This window comes from Lepidochelys kempii, chromosome 4 (assembly GCF_965140285.1).
Source record: "Lepidochelys kempii isolate rLepKem1 chromosome 4, rLepKem1.hap1, whole genome shotgun sequence".
In the NCBI taxonomy this organism is placed as follows: domain Eukaryota; kingdom Metazoa; phylum Chordata; order Testudines; family Cheloniidae; genus Lepidochelys; species Lepidochelys kempii.
The window spans coordinates 122,023,369-122,036,410 of record NC_136383.1 but is presented as its reverse complement, the minus strand read 5'-3'; the positions used below and the strand labels follow the sequence as shown (position 1 = coordinate 122,036,410).

At 44.9% G+C, this 13,042-nt stretch overlaps 1 protein-coding gene across 16 annotated transcripts in view; it reads left to right on the top strand.

Moving 5' to 3' along the window:
• The first annotated feature begins 293 nt into the window (after nucleotides 1-293).
• ADD1 (adducin 1) overlaps nucleotides 294-13,042 on the top strand; it is a 136,130-nt gene continuing 123,381 nt past the window's right edge. For all 16 annotated transcript variants that reach the window (XM_073342670.1, XM_073342678.1, XM_073342669.1 and 13 more), the window contains exon 1: nucleotides 294-416. The gene's annotated coding sequence lies outside the window, so the exon portion shown is untranslated. The remainder of the gene's footprint in view (nucleotides 417-13,042) is intronic.

Below are 13,042 nucleotides of genomic sequence, written 5' to 3'. Positions count from 1 at the left end.
CCTCAGAGTAGCTGCCTCCCACCCCCTACCTTCAACCTGCCACCGGGCTCTGTTCCCCAACCCAGCCTTCAACCCGCCCCCCCCGTTTGCTTTTCCCGCCACACCCCTACCGTTGATCCCACCCTCCCGCCACTTGCCCCGGCCCGCGCCCCGCCTCGCTCCCCTCCCTTAGCCAATGGGAGAGCCGCTTGCTTGCCGAGCCTGCGCCCGCCAATGGGCGGCGCGGTTGTTGGCCTGCGGCCGCTGGAAGCCGCACCCTGCCGGGGTGGGGTGTCGGGGGAGCGGGGCGGGGTTTGGTGCTGGGGCTAGAGGCGGAGGAGACGGAGGCGCGCCGGAGACTGGGGGGGGGGACTCTGCAGCTGCCGCCCAGCACCCGCAGCGGGGTGCCGCCGCCGTTACTTCTTCCACACGCCGGGGTGAGCTGAGCGCCGCCGGGGCGCGGCCTGGGCGGGGAGGGGGCGCAGACGTTGGGGGGAGCGGCTGGGGGTGCAGCGGTGCAGGTGTCTCGAGGCGGGGGTGCAGGCCTTGGGCGGGGTTGGCGGAGCAGGGGTGCAGGCGTTGTGAGGAGGGGCTGGCGAAGAAAGGTCGCAGCTGTTGGGGGAGGGGGTGTAGGCGTTGGGCGGAGGCGTTGAGCCTGGGCTGGGGGTGTAGGCGTTAGGTGGAGGGGCTGAATCTGGGCTGGGGGTGCAGGCGTTGGGGGAGGGGCTGGGCGGGGGGTGCAGGCCTTAGGCGGCAGGGGCAGAGGCGGAGATCTCTGACCTTGGTGGGTAGACGTAGCCTGGGTCAGGGTGCTGGTCCTGGAGTGAGAGGAGGCACTGTTGTGGTGGTTGGGGGGGGACATAATGCGTGGGAGAAGCCTTAGCAGATGTGGGGTCTGGGGCAAGGGGCTGTAGTTCAGGTTTTGGGATTGGGTTGGGGAGGCGAGGGGTTGGGAGCCAGGCTCAGGGTGTGGAGGTTTTGAGGGGCCCCAAGCTTTTGGTTTGGATGACTCAGGGGATGGGCTGGGGGCTCTTCTCTGGGAGTTGTGTGGAAGCTGCTGTGCTGGCAGTTGGGGTGAGGGGGGTTGCTGTGGTGAGAGGAACGGTCACTGTGTGTCTGTACCTCTTTGCAGTCCTGTGATGGGTGAGGTGTAGGGCTGATGCTGTTACTGCAGGAAGCAGCTGCTCAGTGTTCAGATCTCCATTACACCACTTGGTGCATCTACCACCTCTTTCCCGGTTCTCCCTTGATCCGCTGTTTTATGGAATTAGATTGTAAACATCTCTAATGACTTGCTGATTTTTGCAAGGTGTGGAGAGTGGGTGATACAGATTAATAACAGCAGCTGGTTTAGAGGGAGGGAAACAGTGAGAAGGAGGAAAACGGGGAATTTGTTGTATTTGTGTACAGTGTTATTGATTGGTGACGTACCAGTTGCTAGATATGGGCATTGGGCAGCTGTTGCATTTTGTGTTCATAGAGTGTTTCTCATCTTTCCAGTATCTGTTCCTGGGTACAAAACATTACAAGCATCTGTGCACGTAGCAAATATATATTGTAAGTGTTTTGTGTTTGACATTGGGTCTTAATTTAGGTTGGCTTTAAATAAAACTGGGGGAAATCCTATCTAGAAAAGACCACAGTTATGTGGGGGCCATGAACAGTGGTGGGTCTAAATCTTCACAGAATATTGTTGCAGCTGGTGGATGTCCATTCAAAGCCGATTCTTTTCTTTGGTCTTCTGAAAGCTATTACCAACAGTGGTCTTTTTTTATTACCTCCTTTAGTGATTTATGTTGGCAAATTAATACACTTTGTTCATTAAAATTGTTAAATTCTCAACTGTAACTGCTTGAGTTAAACAGTCTGGTTTGCCTGAATCTACAGGATTAGTCTCCAGTATATACAGGCTGCAGTGTAGCTATTCTGTACAACACCGAGCAACAGAATTAAGGTGATATAATGATACTCCAGGTGTGATAGAAGGATAGAAAGCACCACAAATCCTTTATATCATGGAATAAAGAGGGTTTTTTAAATTATACACATACTTATTTTTAAAAAAAATAGTCAACCACACACCTCATTTGGAACCTGAAGTATGCAATCAGGCAGCAGAGACACAAAAAAAGCAAATTCTGTATAGTACAGTACAGTGTTAAATGTAAACTACTAAAAAAGGAAAAGTGTTTTTTAAAAAAGATTTGACAAGGTATGGAAACTGTTTCTGTGCTTGTTTAATTTAAATTAAGATGCTTAAAAGCGGCATTTTTCTTCTGCTTAGTAAAGTTGCAAAGCTGTATTAAGTCGCCTCCATTCCTGAGGTGTCCGTAACTCTGAGGTTCTACTGTACTAAGAAAATTGTCTTAATTTTATAGGCTGTTATACTGAACTGAAAAACAGAATCTAGAATGCATTTTCTGTTTTGCCCTCCATATCGAGGAATATGGATAACTCAAATTATCAACAACCTCTTGAGCTGTTTAAGATGGAGTACAATATATCAAATTACTTCAAAGTGAGTTTAATGCCTGCTGTGGTTTGTTTTGGTTGTAATCTTGAGGTTGCAGGATTTAATTGAGATCTGACTTTCCAGCTTGAGGATGCTTTGGTCTTCCAGGATGAAAACGCATGCATTGATATACTAAACATATTGAATGTCTTCCACTTCTATTTGACTTCATTTTTGCTTAAACTCTTATTAGAGAAAACATTTTGGTCCAAAGATTGTTTTTTGTGAACATGAGAACAACCAATTGTCCATCTAACCCAGTATCCTGACAGTGGACAATGCCAGATGCCTCAGAGGGAATGAACGGAACAGGGCAATTTCAAGTGATCCATCTCCTGTTGTTCGGACCCAGCTCTTGGCAGTCATAGGTTTAGAGACCCCCGGATCATGGGGTTGCATCACAGACCGTTCTGGCTAATGGCCATTGATGGGCCTATCATCCATGTGCATATCTAATTTTTTTAAATTTCATACTTTTGGTCTTCACGGCATCCCCTGGCAACAAGTTCCACAGGTTGACCAGATATTGTGTGAAGAAGTACTTCCTTTTGTTGGTTTTAAATCTGCAGCCTTTTAACTTCATTGGGTGACCCCTAGTTCTTGTGTTATGTAAATAAAAAATGTGTTGCCCTTCTCTGTATCTTTTCCAATTCTATGATATCTTTTTTGAGATAGGTTGACCAGAACTGCATATAGTATTGGAGATTCATGTAGGGGCATTGATATTTTCTGTTTTATTATGTATGCCTTTCCTGATGGTTCCTAACATTGTTAGTTTTTTTTCATCTGCCACTGAACGTTGAGTGGATGTTTTCAGGGAACTATTCACAGTGACTCCAAGATCTTTTTCTTGAGAGGTAACAGCTAAATTTACACCCGATCATTTTGTATGTGTAGTCAGGATTATATTTTTCAATGTGCATTACTTTGCACTTATCAGCATTGAATTTCATCTGCCATTTTGTTGCCCAGTCATCCAGTTTGAGATCCCTTTGTAGCTCTTCGCAGTCAGCTTTGGACTTAACGATCTTTAACGCTTTATAGGATAATCTTGGATATGTCTTTTAGCACATTTCATGTAAAAATGTCAAGTTATGATATATTTGCAAGGTGGTATTAAAGTAATATTTCCCCTCATTATTATGTCTCTTGGTAACTTGCCCTTTTAGCAAGCCAGCAAGCACACATTCAGTGGAGGGAAAAGTGTTTGGTAAACAAATATTTTAGTTTCAAGTAAACCCTCACTGACTGCAGTAGCACTCAGTGTGGGAACAAGGGGGTCCAGTGACATGGATCCCATTACAGGGTTGGGGTCTTAGTTCTTGAGTGATATCTGATGAGCTTGACCTAATATAGATGCGGGGGGAAAAAAAGAGAGAAATTCAAAAAGTCTTTTACCAACTACTGTATGAATTCTGCAAACTGAGAAGAAAATAAAGGGTGAACATTTTAACAATCTAACCTAGGTTCCCTTTCAGATTAGAATGCTACATTGCAATATGTTCTGAATGTGTGCAAACAGATTTTGAATATTGGACAAACATGTCCAGCATGCAGATTATAAGCATATATATACTTTTATGAAGCGAATATTCTCAAAACCCCTAGAGTATGACTACACAGCAGCTGGGAGCAAGCCTCCCAACCTGGATAGACAGACTTCTTCTGTTGGAGGGCGAGTCTCATGCTTGTGGACTAACAATAGCTGTGTGAACATTGCCGCACTGACGGAGGCTTGGGCTAGCAATGGAAAGTTCATAGCCACCCAGTTACCTGGTGAGCCATAAGAATCAGAGTAAAGGTCCATCTAGCCCAGTATCCTGTCTTCCGACAGTGGCAATGCCAGGTGCCCCAGAGGGAATGAACAACCACACTAACAAAAGTCTTCAGGCTATAAAGTTTGCTCCCAGCTGCAGTGTGGACATACCTTGACAAGTTAAATTGTACCTCTTGTAATTGTAATCACTGCTTTTTGAACTGTGGCTTTCAGAAAGATTTTTTTTTTCAATTTCTTAATTACTTGTTTGAGATCCTAGCTTAAATCATATTCTGCCTACCAATGTTCCCTTATAATTTCAGTTATTCTTTTATTCTTTACTTTCCTCTTTAAAACATTTCAGTGTTGATGGTGTGAATAACTGCTGTATTTCTGCCACAAAGGTGTCTGTGTTTCACTGTCTTGGGGTATGTGGTCCTAGTTCATATAGTCTGTAAAGGACTTTAGGTAATACTTCTTTCTGGATTCTGCAGTTTGCGCCATACGTCTTTGTCAAGGTTCCTACCCCACTCTGAACTCTAGGGTACAGATGTGGGGACCTGCATGAAAAACCTCCTAAGCTTATCTTTACCAGCTTAGGTCAAAACTTCCCCAAGGTACAAAATATTCCACCCGTTGTCCTTGGATTGGCCGCTACCACCACCAAACTAATACTGGTTACTGGGGAAGAGCTGTTTGGATGTGTCTTTCCCCCCAAAATACTTCCCAAAACCTTGCACCCCACTTCCTGGACAAGGTTTGGTAAAAAGCCTCACCAATTTGCCTAGGTGACTACAGACCCAGACCCTTGGATCTTAAGAACAATGAACAATCCTCCCAACACTTGCACCCCCCCTTTCCTGGGAAATGTTGGATAAAAAGCCTCACCAATTTGCATAGGTGACCACAGACCCAAACCCTTGGATCTGAGAACAATGAAAAAAGCATTCAGTTTCTTACAAGAAGACTTTTAATAAAAATAGAAGTAAATAGAAATAAAGAAATCCCCCCTGTAAAATCAGGATGGTAGATATCTTACAGGGTAATTAGATTCAAAAACATAGAGAACCCCTCTAGGCAAAACCTTAAGTTACAAAAAAGATACACAGACAGAAATAGTTATTCTATTCAGCACAGTTCTTTTCTCAGCCATTTAAAGAAATCCTAATCTAACACATACCTAGCTAGATTACTTACTAAAAGTTCTAAGACTCCATTCCTGGTCTATCCCCGGCAGAAACCAGCATATAGACAGACACACAGACCCTTTGTTTCTCTCCCTCCTCCCAGCTTTTGAAAGTATCTTGTCTCCTCATTGGTCATTTTGGTCAGATGCCAGCGAGGTTACCTTTAGCCTCTTAACCCTTTACAGGTGAGAGAAGCTTTCCCCTGGCCAGGAGGGATTTCAAAAGGGTTTACCCTTCCCTTTATATTTATGACAGTCTTGTTGAAGTGAGATACCATAAATAGCTGGAGTAGTAAATGCAGGTAATCAGTTACATTTTACATATTCTTGTTCACTTTCTCATGAGATGAGCTGGCAGTGTTGAGCATGGTAAGGTTCTCTCCTAACTTTGAATGAATACCTATTTTATTTACCAGAGCTGTTCTTGGAAGTTGGGGGTGGCAGTAGACATTTTGTTTAAAACCACTGTCACTGAACGAAAACTTCAGCCATGAGACTTAAGTTGGAACTTAAAGTTCAATTTTCTTTACTTGTTGGAGAGGGGTGTGTGTGTGTGTGTGTGTCAGTTTTCAAATTCCTGACATTATTTTAAGGTATTTTTGTTGTTTCATGTAACCTGAATCTCATGAGAGGTCAAGTTCACTGTTGGTACGACTTCACTAAGCTAATGGAGTTGCAACATCTTACACCAGCAGTGAACCTCGCCCAAAAAAAAAAACTTCTCCCTGAACTCCTAAGGGCAGATCTACATTCAGAAGTAATGCTGACCCAGCTGCATCACTCAGGGATGTGAAAATCCACACTCTAAACAGCATAGTTAAGCTGATCTAACTTCTCTTGTAGGCAGTGCTAGGGTTGATGGAAGAATTCTTCTGTTGAGCTTCCACCTCTTGGGGAGATAGAATATCTATGCCAGTGGGAGAATCCCTCCCATTGCTGTAGTGAGTGTCTATACTGAAATGCTATAGCTGTGCCGCTGTAATGTTTTAAGTATAGACAAGTCCTAAGCTGGTGTGGCTATTTTTAACAAAGTTATGTACGCTCATAGTAATTATATCCAATTACAATGTTCTTATTCTTGCATCCTGGTTTTCCAGTGAACATTCTCTTATGAGGGGTCAAGCATATTGAACTACTCTCTAGGGCAGTAGCTGAAGTAAAGCCTGATCTACATTACAAAGTTAGGTTAATGCAAAGCAGCTTATGTTGACCTAGTTGTGCATCGGTCTGCACTTCAGTTTGTCTCCCACCACTGAAAGCGCTCTATTAGGCTGACATAGCAACACCACCACTCCGAGTGGTATAGAGCCATGGCTGATGTACTTAGGTAGACACATTTTGAGTGCTGACACTGTTACCCTAACTGTCCTTCAGCAGCTGTCCCACAATGCCCCACATTGGCCATTCTGGTCACCATTGTGAACTCCATTGCCCATAGAACATGGAGACCGGAAGCCCCCCTCCCCTTTAAAGCCCTGTGGATTTTTGAAATTCTGATTTTTGATTGCCCGGCTTGGTAAGAGAACCTAGCAGTTCTCCACTGTTGAGTGCAAGTGCCCAGCTGAGCATGCTGGTTACGTTCTCCAGATGTGCTCCTGCCTAGAATAGACAGGAGATACTGGATCTCCTGGGCCTGTGGGGAGAAGAGGCTGTGCAGGCATCCTTTGAACCAGCCATAGAAACATTGAAATCTATGAGCAGATTGCTCTGGGGATGCAGGAAAAGGAACCAGCAGCAGTGCTGCATGAAAGCCAAGGAACTGTGGCAGGCATACCAGCTGGCTTGGGGGACCCACAGTTGATCTGTTGCCAAGATGCAGACCTGCTGCTTTTACAAAGAGCTGCATGTAATGCTTGGTGGAAACGCCATGACCTCCCTGCCCCCTCCAGCACCATGGATATCTCCAAGGAGCACAAGTCACAGGAGCCTGCTGTGAACAGTGAGGAGGAAGTGATGGTGGAGGAGGAGTACAGGGACAGTCAACTGGGTGATCCAGCTCCACAGCAAGCCAGGACCTCTTTGACTCCTCCACAGTCCAGCCAGTCCCACCAGTCAAGCATGGGATGGAATCTCAGGTAAGTGTATAGATAAATTTTCAATTACAGGGATGGTACCCCTAATGTACAAGGACACAATCTTTTGACTTTTCATTAATTTACTTGTGCTAGAAGAGGTAGTGGCACAACCAAGAGAGAGAGTTCTATCTGCTTTTCATTCCCCCTCTAGATTTAGGTTGATGCGGAGCAGTTTGTTTATGGGGATGTCCCTTCAATCTTCCTGAGAGATCTAGATGAAACTTTCTTGGAGGTACTCTGCAATCTTCTGCCGAAGGTTTCTAGAGAGAGGCTGCTTTATTCCTTCCTCTGTGGTAGGACAGTTTCCCACTCGACTCATTGATAACTTCAGGAAGCACCATTGCAGTACACAGGCTAGCAGCATATGGGCCTGGGCATCTTTGGGATGCCAGAAGCACACCCTGCCTTTGTTACTCTGAGGAGTGAGATATCAGCTAAAATAACCACTGCCTCTGGAAAACTGTGCCACTATTCAGTGCCATTGCACTATACTACTAGAATCATGTAACTGAGCAATTCCCTCCTCATTTTCCCAACCCCTGGTGTGTCATACTTACCATTGCCGGTGTTGTGCACAAACAATCCCAGGCAGAAGTGAGAATTTAGTGCTTAAAACTTTAGGGAAGCCAGGGGCAGGAGTTCAGCATCTTGTTTTGCTTTCTGTAGTGAATACGCTGATAATGGTACCTCTTTTTTTATCTTTTTGCTTGTTTTATCTTCATCTGCTGCCGTTGCGGCCCTCCTCCACACCCGCAGAATGCCTGAGCCAGATAAGGAGAAAGAAGAGGACTCTGGATGACATGTTCAGTGAGATCCTGCAAGCCAGTGCTGCATCGGATCATGAGCACTGGGCCTGGAGGATAAACTTTGCTGACAGCCTGGAGAAGGATAGAGTGGAGAGGAGGAGAGTCCCAGCAGGAAAAGGAGAGGGAGACCTAATGGGGCTTTTCAGGCAGTAAACACAGATGCTGCAGACTTCGGTGGACCTGCAGATTCAACATTCCTGGCCTCCCCTCCCTCTTCAGCCCATTGAGAACTCAACTTCAAGACCTCCCTATTACCCCCCTACCTACCCCCCCCCCAACATTACACATTGACGTTAGTGGTTGCTGCACTACCCCTATGCCACTGCCTCAGGAGGATATTGAATATAATCACACCTTCACATATGCTGACCTATGAAAGCCATGGTAGTTGTATGTATAGCTGAAATGGACATTAATGTTCATTCCCCTTCATAACTTCTGTTCTCTTAATTTTTTAAGTTTTTATTAACTTTTTAATGTATTTGCTTTTTTTGGTACTGATTTTGTTACAGAAAAAAATTCTTGTTGGAACACAGTTCTTATTTCACAAGATATGCTGCTGAGTAATCAGCAATTCTGAAAGCAACCAATTACCTGCTTCACAGGCCTGGTCTACACTACAGAGTTAGGTCAACATAAGGCAGCTCACGTCACGCTAATTATGTTAGCGTCTACACTTCATCCTTGTAAGTGCCCTAGTACACTGACATAACTCCTCCACTGCACAGGAATGAACCCTGGAGTGGGGAACTGGGAGCCCGAATCCTAGTGGGGAGCACTGGGCTGGGAGCCTCCCGCCTGCTCCGGGGTAACAACCCAAGCTGTGAGCTACAAGGGGCCCACAGCAGAGAGCCTACCAGCCTTCCTTGTCAATTTCACGGCTCCAGCATGGGAGCTGTGAAATTGACAAGAATGACAGCGAACAGCTGATGAATAGAGCTCTGGATATCCACTTTATATCTGCGTGGATATCTGCATCCATGGATGCGGTTCTTTGTGGATCAGATGCAGATCCAATCTTTTTTATCCCACAGGGCTCTAGAGCAGCATTTCTCAACGGTCTGCGGCACCCCTAGGAGTATCAGGGGGTCTGCCCGCTGGGGAGTGGAGCTGAGAGCCCAGGCGGCAGCTCAGCCCTACATTATATCTCTTAAGTCAGTGGACATCCTTCTGGAGAGGATGTGCACCATCGACAGAAGGAGAGTAGTGTGTACATGAAAAACTGCAGTAATTTCTGTGGTGGCTGCAAGTCTGCCTAATGTAGGTTGACTTAAGCTTGTAGTGTAGACAGACCCATAGTGTCACACAACTCTGAGAGTGATCGTAACAAAATTAATAGGTTCATTGAGAATGTTCTATTCTGACACGCATAGCAGTCACCACACGATTCCTAGCAGGACACATAAGAGTAGGGCCAGGTAATGTACACTACAACACTCACTACTTTTGCTCACTGTTAAAATGGTCTTTCAAAGACTCCCTCAGCTGTCTAGATCCACGTTGAGCTCTTCTAATAGCTGTGTATCTGGCTGTTCAAATTCAGCAGCCAGCCAGTCCATCTCCACCCTGGTGGAATCTCTTCCCCCTTTCTTTCTCATATATCGTGCAGGGTATAGCAGGCAGCTATAATCATTGGAAGTAAACAAAGCCAGCGAACCTTCAAACAATAAAAAGCACATTCAACTGTCAACTGTCATTGTCATTCAACTGTCATTCAAAGCACATTCAACTGTCAACCTACTGAGCTAGTAGTTGAATTGTTCCTTGGCTGTCAAGGTAACTACTTTATGTCGTCATGAGCCAGGGAAGCAAGGGATAGGCTGGGTCCCCCAAGATTGCTATTAGCATTTCAACGTTCCCAATGGTAATCTGCTGGTCGGGAAAGTAAGTCCCTGCTCATAGCTTTCTGAACAGTGCTGTGCGCTTAAAGATGGTATACACTTTCCCTGACCAGTGCATTGATGTCATTGAAACATCCATGGTGATCCACCAATGATTGTATAACCGTAGAAAAGTAGCCCTTCCTATTGATGCACTCAGTGGCAAGCTGGTCTGGTGCCATAATAGGGATAGGCATGCCATCTATGGCTCCACTACAGTTCAGAAACCCCATAGTTGCAAATCCATCCACTGTGTCCTGCATATTGCAGAGAGTTTCAGTCCTGCATGCTTGCATCAGGATGTCTCTCTCCCCCCCTCCCCCCACCTCTGGTAGATTTCCTGACTCCAGGTTGATTTCTGATTGACTGGTAGCAATCTGGCATTGCAAGTTTCTGCAGTGCAATAGCCACTCGCTTCTCCACTGTCAGTGCAGATCTCATTTTGGTGTACCTGTGCTGGAGGGCTGCAGCGATCTCGGCATACAGATCCAGGAATGTGGCCTTGAGCATCTGAATGTTCTGCAGCCCCTGCTTGTCACCCCAATCCTGCATTATGATGTGAACCCACCAGTCAGTGCTTGTTTCTTGGGCCCAGAAGTGGTGCTCCACCATCTGCAGCTGGTCCATGAAAGCTACCAACAACCTTGAACTAGTTCTTGCTATGTCCCACAGCAATCAGTCTTCCAAGGAATCATCATGGTTTTTATTTATTGCAGCTCTGCAAATATTCCAGGATCATATGCCCTGTGCTTAAAATGCTCATGACAATAGAGCAGAGCTGTGCAGGCTCCATGCTTCCGTCAGAGATGGTGGACAGTGAGGAGGGCCACCTGGGTTTGTGGGAATTTGTAAAATGAGGGCATGAAAATTGTGGGATACAGATAACATTATGGGATGGAGACAGTTGGAAACTGGGACATTTACCGCATGATTCCAGTCACCCATGCGTGACTTATTTCAGCCCCAGCATGCTTTGCCAAAACTTCCCAAAAGACCATGCACTAGATGGTGGCAAGTTACACAGTGGGATGCATCCCTGGTGCTCACAGTCTGCATCAATACAATCATTCCTGGTGTTACGCAGACTGCTGACATAAGGAGCCAAGTATGTATATGCACAAGTGAAGTACTGACTGAGGCAATTGTATGCTGATGTAATTTGAGTTGACATGAGTTTGTAGTGTAGATACGGCCTAGTGGGTTTTGAACCACTCATGTGAAACATGCTCTGCATCCAAATGTAAGTCCACTTGCAGTAAAACGAGATAGCATTGTTACTCTACATGTTGTGAGGGACACTGTCTATTTGAATTTTTTTTAAATTGACCAATTTATTTTTAAAAACCTGCTTCTAATACAGCATTGATTAAATGTCTTGAATTAAAAGAAGGAACTTGCTATACAAGGGACACTAAAATTGATTATACATAAACTGCTGTCAAATGTATAACGTAAAGTTGTGGGGGAGGCAGCTTTAGAAAAAAAATTCACTGGTGTTCATTTTGGATCTTGTAATTATAGTAGATACACAATTTGTAGATGGAAATGTAATTTTTTTTCTTTTCTTTTTTTTTTCCAGTTACTGGTGCTCCTTTTATTTGCTCAAAGTGCTTGCACCAGTTCTGAAAACAATGTCAAAACTTTCAGCTAGGAATCTGCACAACTAAATTATTGCTTTAACTATTAACTTCAAAAATGTCATTTTAAGTTCTAGGTGATTTGATTAACATGTCCAATGTTTTGCATAAGCTTTTATTTTGATTCCTAAGGGAGTCCCCACACACACACACACACACCACAATTGTGGCTATCAGTGTTCTCCTACACATGTTGTACTCTTGTTAATTTAGCATACATTGCAAAGAGTGTCTTTCCTATTTTATAGTAAAGTTTATTAGACTAGGTGGGGCAAATCTTCATGTAATTGGTAATCCATTAACATTTCCAACAACTACTGTGTCCTTTGTAAGTTACCTAGGGACCAAGCCAGTTAATAAGGGAGAGGTGAAGGCTTCAGGAACACTTCATTGTTCTTTTTTGTAGAACACTTTTATAAAGGATGTCTGGCTGCAGGTAAACTATACAATGAAATTGGCTATGCAATGTGTTCATAGTACAGTATTAAATTATCGGAGCTGTTCGAGGTGGGAGAACAATTTAACAGTGAGTTTGGGTGTCAATTAGTTCTTAGGTCTTTGTTTATACACATGAAAGAAATCTTTCTACGTGTTTACATGAAAGAAACCTTTCTACGTGTTTTCAGGTTGTATCAGGGCACTGCTGGGGAAGCCTCAATCAGCTCCTGCCACTCCAGCCCCAATCAGGGGAAATAGCCTACGTTTGCCTAATCACTGACTGCACCTGCCAGCCTCATTAGGCAGGAGCTATAAGGAAGTGAGTGAAAAGGGTGGCAGAGACCAGGAGGGAAGGAAGGCTCTGAGAGAGGTAGGAGCCTGCTACTCTGTTGCTGACCAGGCCTGTATTAGGCCAAGCCATTGTAAATAGCCTGTATATAGTAGGAAACTGGTGGTGGGAAACGGACACAAATAAAGAGCATAGGAGTTGCATCAGCTTGGAGTTTTCCTGAGTCTGTGAGGAGCAGGGCCCAGAGACTGGACGCTCAGGGGCGCAACAGGCACCCCGTTACACAGACATAGGGATTAGGAAGAGAAATTGATTTGCATCTTAGTAGGGAATTTTTAGCCTTTTTCCCCAGGCAAATAAGTGTTAATCAATAAATTGAGTAGAGTTTTCTAGCAGGCACAGTGTCAATATATAGTGCAGTGGCCAGATCTGGTAACACTCCAGCTGCTCAAAGGTGTGTTGGAACCAGTGAGCATTGGCCTGC